This window comes from Vombatus ursinus, unplaced genomic scaffold (assembly GCF_900497805.2).
Source record: "Vombatus ursinus unplaced genomic scaffold, bare-nosed wombat genome assembly UNPS02014773.1, whole genome shotgun sequence".
Lineage (NCBI taxonomy): Eukaryota > Metazoa > Chordata > Mammalia > Diprotodontia > Vombatidae > Vombatus > Vombatus ursinus.
The window spans coordinates 1,772,605-1,778,604 of NW_020954551.1; positions in this window are offsets into that span (position 1 = coordinate 1,772,605).

The window sequence follows — 6,000 nt, forward strand, 5'->3', positions numbered from 1 at the left end:
GTGAGTGGAGGGGTATGAACGAGGCACTGTATGCCTGAAGGGAAAGGAACAGGCATTAAGAGTGGCTTGTCATACTGGCCATCTTCAGGATTTTACTTATCATGGCTTGAGAAAAGGAATCTAGATAGAAAGAAGGTTGTTTGTGGAATGGTGGAGGAGTTCAACATTTGACTCAAATGTTGCTTTTAGTCCCTGGTAGCTGACCTTCCCTTTCCCTGACCTCTTCCAAGTCTGCTTGCCCCAAATCTAAGGTGCTAATGGGGCCATGTTTGTCTTTTCCTTCCTTGATCTTGAGTTCTAGTATGAAATGGTCACTTCGCCAAGTTTTCCATCATTTCTATATCAGCAACCATTCTCTCCTTCAGAATTAGGTTAGGAAGAATAGTTCTCCTTCTTCCTTCTTCCAATTATTAAGGAATTAAAATATCATTAAAATATCATCAAGCTAAGAATCTACCCCACTGGCAGTTTTCTCCTTTCCTTGTTCTCCTGTAAAATAAAAGAATCTTGAGGGCAGGAACTGTTTTGTCCTGGGTCCTCAACATGCAACACAGGGTCTTATAAATAATCTACAGCTACAGAAAATTGTAATAAATGTAACCAGTTTTTAGAGGGGATCGTGGGCAGTGCCCCTTTCCTGTTACAGGATTCAAGTTACTCTGTATTGGCTCATTGGGACCCCATGCATTGGCAACTCCTTCTTAGAGACAGCTTGTATTAACAGACCACTTAGATGTCATATCACAGTAAAGCAAGATGGTAGATAAGGTAGATGAGGAAAAACGTGCATTAATCAGTACAGGCAGTACCAAATCACACCATTATCTCAGGGCCCTAAGTGCACCCCCACCATGACTGGCCATTAATAAGGATAGGAGGCAGTTAGACCCAGAGTCAGGAAGATCAGTTCCTATCTAGCTTCAGACACCAGATGTGTGACCCTGACCAAGTCACTTAACCTCTGTCAGCCTCAGTTTCTTCAACTGTAAAATAGAGATAATAATAGCACCTAACTGAGAACCATTGTGAGGATAAAATGAGGTTATGTCTGTAAAGCACTTTTCAAACTTTAAAGCTCTATATGAATGCTAGCTGGTATTATCAGTATTATTAATCTAGAGCTGGAAGGGCTCTCATGGTCCATCCAGTTCAACAGTCTTTTTATAGATGAGACAACTGAGGCCCAGGATGGTTAATGACTTTTTAAAAATTTCTTTATTTTTAAAAAAATTTTATTCATTTTTAATTTAAATACAAAAAACCAAAAATGAACATTTCCATGTGTATAAAATGAGGATTCAACATAAAACCATGAATTTCATTTCATAATGTTTACTTTCTTGAAAAAACTATGTAATGAATAAATACGACAGATCATTTTCAAAGCTATCTTGCTTTTCTGTGCTTCCTTCTAAATTTTCTTTAGTTTTCTGCTGTGAACTTTTTACTTTTTGTTCTTTTTTCTCCCCCTCCCCCACCCTAGAGAAGGCTAATGGTTAAATGTCTTGCCAAGGCTCCCACACGTTGTAATCATCAGAAGTAGATTTGAATCTCCAGGTACTCTGATTGCAGACTCAAGGTTCTTTCCAGATGAATACCGAAAGTTGTCCCAATATCCAGGTTGCCATGCTATTCCCCTATGAATTGGAGGATTGTTGAGAGAGGTAAAAATTCACCTCAGGTCACCTTGAAGATCACTGAAATGAGGCTCAGGTGACCTTGCACCAGTGAGGTGGGTAGGTGGGAAGCAAGACTTTCCTCAAGGAAGGCAAATATCAGCCAAAGGAGGCATGATAGACAAGAACCTTCTATCTCTCTCTGGCTGTTTGCCCTCCTTCCTTTTTTCCTTCTTTCCTTCCTCATCTCCTTCCTGCCTGCCTTCCTTCCCTCTCTCTCACCATTCTTTGTTTCTTCTTTCCTTCCTTCCTTCCTTCCTTCCTTCCTTCCTCTCTCTATGTGTATATATATATATATATATATAATATATATGAAGATTGATATGCCAGGGATGTGCTGGAGTCACCTCTAATTGGCTTGTGAGCCTTTACATTTTAAGCATGAGCATTTAACAGTAACAAAAGCTAGCATATCTATAACACCTACTACGTACCAGGTAACTGTTTTAAGCACTTTACAAATACCTTATTTGATTCTCACAAGCCTGTGAGATATAATTATGATCTCCATTTTACAATTGAGGAAATTGAGGCAAATAGAGTTTAAGTGACTTGCCCAGGGTCACACAGCTAGTGTCTAAGGCTGGATTTAAACTCAGATTTTCCTAACTTCTGGCCCAGCACTCTATTCTAGGCTGTCCCAATTTACATCTCAGAAATCAGCAATCTCTACAAATCAGGACTTGTTTTATTGTTCTGCCAATTATCTAGAATTAAGAAAGTGTTACTAATGCAGATTAAACTCCAAAGTGTGTGTGCATACATCCACACCACCCCCAGCCCAGTTGCTGTTAAACATTCACCAGCACACCCCGATAATTGCTTCATAAACATTGCTTGCTCAGTTGGAGTGTGTTGGAAAAAGTGAATGCAGTCATCCCCAGATCCAAGGCTAACCACAACAATAGTAGCTGGCATTTACATAGTGCTTTAAGATTTACAAAGTACTTTATTGCCATCATCTCATTTGAGCCTTAGGACCCCTCCCCACCCCCATGAGGTTCCATGGAGAGCTCACCAGTATTCTCAGATATTAAAATATTTTAAAAGGCCACAGGAAAATGGCACAATCATGAGGAAATAACTAAGGACTAATACAGAAATGTGGCATGATAAGATTTGAATATCATGGGAAGCACTAACTCCCAATTTCCCAAAGACTTGCTATTAAGGTTGAGGACAACAAAAATATTTGTTCAGCTATGTTAGCAAAAAAAAAAAGATTTGATTCAATGAAACCGACATTTATTAATCACCTACTATTTATAAGACCCTGTGTTGCATATTGAGGACCCAGGACAAAACAGTTCCTGCCCTCAAGATTCTTTTATTTTACAGGAGAACAAGGAAAAGAGAAAACTACTAGTGGGAAAAGAGAAAACTACTAGTGGGGTAGATTCTTAGCTTGATGATGTTTTAATGATATTTTAACTCTTTAATAATTGGAAGAAGGAAGAAGGAGAACTATTCTTCCTAACCTAATTCTGAAGGAGAGAATGGTTGCTGATATAGAAATGATGGAAAACTTGGCAAAATGACCATTTCATACTAGAACTCACGATCAAGGAAGGAAAAGACAAATACGGCCCCATTAGCACCTTAGATTTGGGGCAAGCAGACTTGGAAGAGGTCAGGGAAAGGGAAGGTCAGCTACCAGTGACTAAAATTCTACTGAGGTAGTCAATATAGGAGAGATGAGAAGTTCCCAAGAATGAACTTCTGAAAACACCTAACAAAAAAAGATAGATGATATGATATGATTACGCAAATGTATGTATATGTATATATGTACAAATATGTATGTGGATGCATATATATATATATTATACATATTATATTTAACATTAGTTTTCATAAATATGATAAGTGAACCCATGGGAGCTGATGGAATCACCAAGAAAAAGAGTGAAGAAAGAGAAGAGAACTCAGGACAGACCCTTCTTTGAGAATGGTCACAGCTGGAGGGCAGGACCTACCTGAGGATCCAGCAAAGGTAACTAAAAAGGGATGGACAGAGAGGAGGATGCCAGAAGACAGCAGGGGCACAAAAGAATTACCTAGAAGGACAGTTTGGTCTATAACAGTGGGGTCAAACTGAAATAGAAGTGGGGACTGCTAATCCATACATAAGGATCTCTGTGGACACATAATGACTTAGTTTCAAAATGTAATGTTATCTGTTTTATTGTATTTTTATTTCTTTTGTTAAAGTCTTCCCGATTACCCTATTCTGCAGTATGGTGGATCCACAATGTGATATGATGCAGGAAATGGAAGAAGAATGAAGAAAAAGAAAAAAAAGAAACATAAAATAAAGCAATTTAGAAATCATTGAAAATGTTGCAGAGACTACATTCAGATTCAGTTGAATGGTGGTGTGTGAAGCCTCATTACAAGGTTGAAAAGTGCATAGAAGTAGAGAACAGGGAGGCACAGACGGTGCTAGCTTTTTCTAGGAGACGGGCTGCAAAAGGAAAGGGGGAAATGGAGCTATGGCTAGGTAGGAAGGATGGAAAGGTGAAGTGAGAACTTCTAAAGAATGGGGGAGGTTAGCGAGTGTGGCAAGCAAACAATACTTACCAACCTTTAGGAAAATGAACTTTGCTTCAATTTTTCACAAAATTCTAGAATGTATTTTTAAATGGATCATTAATAGCCATCTTAAAAAAAAAAGCAGTGACTATGTAAGAGTTGGCAGGGTTCATCAGGTCAGAATAACTTCATTTCTTTTATTTTGACAAGGTTAATAAACTAGTAGATCAAGCTAATATGGTTAATAGAGTTTACTTGGATTTCAGCAAAATATTTAACAAAGTCTCTCATGTTCCCCTTATGGACAAAACGGAAAGAAGTGGGCTAGGTTGGTCAAATGACTGATCAAAAGTGTAGTCATTAGTGGGTCAATGTCAATATAGAGGGAAGTTTCCAGGACAGTACCCCAGGGATCAGTCATTGACACCTTGCTAGTTAACTTTATTGTCAAAAATCTTAAGAAAAATATTATTTTCTCTTTATTTTCTTATTATTGCCCTTCCTCTTGGACACCTGCTTTTCTTTTGTACATATTTATGAGTGTCATAAACTTGATACAATTATTATTATTATTATGCTGAAGACCTAAGAGCTTTAACTTTTAATAAATTCATTTATTTGTTCATTCATTGAAGCATTAGACTTGTTCTGCTCATCTCCAGAAGAGCAGAAGTAGGAACAAAGGATGGAATTTTCAGAGAGGCAGATTCAGTTCAATCTTAGCAAAGTGCTCTACAGGGGCAGAGCCAAGATGGCTGAGTGAAAGCAGTGACTTGCTTGAGCTTTCCCCCAAACCCCTCCAAATACCTATAAAAAATGGCTCAAAACAAATTCTAAAGCAGCAGAACCCACAAAAAGAGAGAGTGAAACAAATTTACAGCCCAAGACAGCCTGGAGGGTTGATCAGAAAGGTATATCATGCCAGGCTAGGAGAGGATAGCAGTTCAGGGTGGGCATGCAAGCAGCACAGGCCTCAGCGAACCTGGGGTAGGCCTCAGAGGACTGAATCACAAGCAACTGTGATGGTTTCCAGACTTCTCAACCCATGAAAGCCAAAGACAACTTAGAAGGTCAGTGGGAAAAGTCTATTTCTGTGGTGAGAGAGAAGATAGGTCCCAGTCCCAGTTCCCAAGCTCAGCACCAGGGCGGCAGCTGCTTCCTGAACTTCTGGCCCACAGACTGAGGGGGAATCGAGTGGCTGATTAGAGGGGGATTGCAGGGATCTTTCTGCTGGTGCAGGATTCTCGTGCTTTGACCGTGTTTGGATCTGGGTCACAGTTCTGGGTGGCGGTCCTGAGGTGAGGAGGAGCACTGCTGTGGTGGAATTAGTAGTGGTGGTGGAGAGGAAATCTTCCTCACAGTTCCAAGGCAGAAAAGAGTGCTTGTGGTCACTCACAGACCAGAGCACAGACCAGGAAAGAAGTAAACACCTCTCCCCTAATCATACCACCTTGGAAGAACTGAAAATTTACAGGTCCCTAGAAGTATCTCTGAAAACAGCTGCACAAAACCCCCAAAGCTTTTCCCCAAAGGGGAAACAGACCCCTACCTTAACAAAGAATTTATAACTCAACTGGCTGGGATCATGAGCAAGCAGTATAAAGAGTCAGACTATAGAATCTTACTTTGGTGACAAAGATCAAAACATACAACCAGAAGAAGACAACAAAGTCAAAGCTCCTACATCCCTAGCCTCCAAGAAAAATATGAATTGGTCCCAGGCCATGGAAGAGCTCAAAAAGGATTTTGAGAAGCAAGTAAGAGAAGTAGAAGAAAAACTGAGAGTGCTGCA